Consider the following 1,154-nt stretch of genomic DNA (forward strand, 5'->3'; position numbering starts at 1 on the left):
GAGCAAGAATCGAGCCAAGTCGAGCCTTCAACCGTGAGTTGTTATAGCCTCTGCGATTTTGGGTTTCTTACTGTCTGATTTCTTCCAAATTTGAGAGCCATAGTCAACCATTTTCCTTCAAACCTACATTTGCACCTTCTAAATTAGAATATCCAAAAGTTTCGTGATGAAATAAAGTGTTGAAGGTGCCTCAAACACAACTTCTCAATTTGGTCCGTCTTTAAAGGAAGATGGTTGAAGCTCGAAAATTAAATACGAGCCTACATGCAAATTTGTCAAGAAACTTATCATGTTCGATTTTTAAACCTCCAAATAATATTTACGTAGAAGACCACGAAGGTTAACAATGTTGGGTTTTATGTCCTAAAACTCATAGTTTGTAAACAAAAACATATTCTATTTTCAATAAAGTTATTATTGTTGTTTATTCATTAAAGATTGTTATTGAATAAAGTGAACTTTACAATCATTGATTTAAATCCAATAAACTAAGAACACTCTGGCCATAGTATGATTACTTGAAATTTATGTAGAGACATAAGAGTTGATCAAGTTCAAGTATATAGTCAAAATGATCTATAGTATAAGATTAAGGCTGAGTACCTTATTTTGGGGACACTATAGATGCGACCCACTTTTGTATATGATATAAACAATGTGATCACTAAAATTGTACATGTGAAGACATGTGAGTGAGGGTGTCCTATGCAATGAGTATTGCATAAGATCGGACCATGAAGAAAATCACTCACTTTATAATGTCGTTTACTATTGAGACTGATTTTCTTTTCATTTGATGATCAAGGTAACTCGATCTTAATCCTGAGCTAACCATGAACTCCTGTTTATTCGGAATTATCCTTAGATTTGCATGGGTGAGAGTGACTCAAGTTCGCCGATTTAATAGGCCTCCCATTTCAGGGGTAAGACTGGGTAAATGGATGGGGACGTGGGGTGCAAGATGAAATTCACTCCTACCCACTTTTAGGGATAAAAGAGAGATAGTTCTCTTAAGTATTGACTTCTAGTCTTGAACAAGGGGCCCCACCCTCTCATTGGCCTGAGAGGGATCCGGTTTACTGGTTGGACCACAAACCAATTGGTCATAAGAGGATTAGTGAGACATAAGAAACAAGAAGTAACTATAGGGGTAA

This window comes from Cucurbita maxima, unplaced genomic scaffold (genome assembly GCF_002738345.1).
Source record: "Cucurbita maxima cultivar Rimu unplaced genomic scaffold, Cmax_1.0 Cma_Scf00158, whole genome shotgun sequence".
NCBI classification, from domain to species: domain Eukaryota; kingdom Viridiplantae; phylum Streptophyta; class Magnoliopsida; order Cucurbitales; family Cucurbitaceae; genus Cucurbita; species Cucurbita maxima.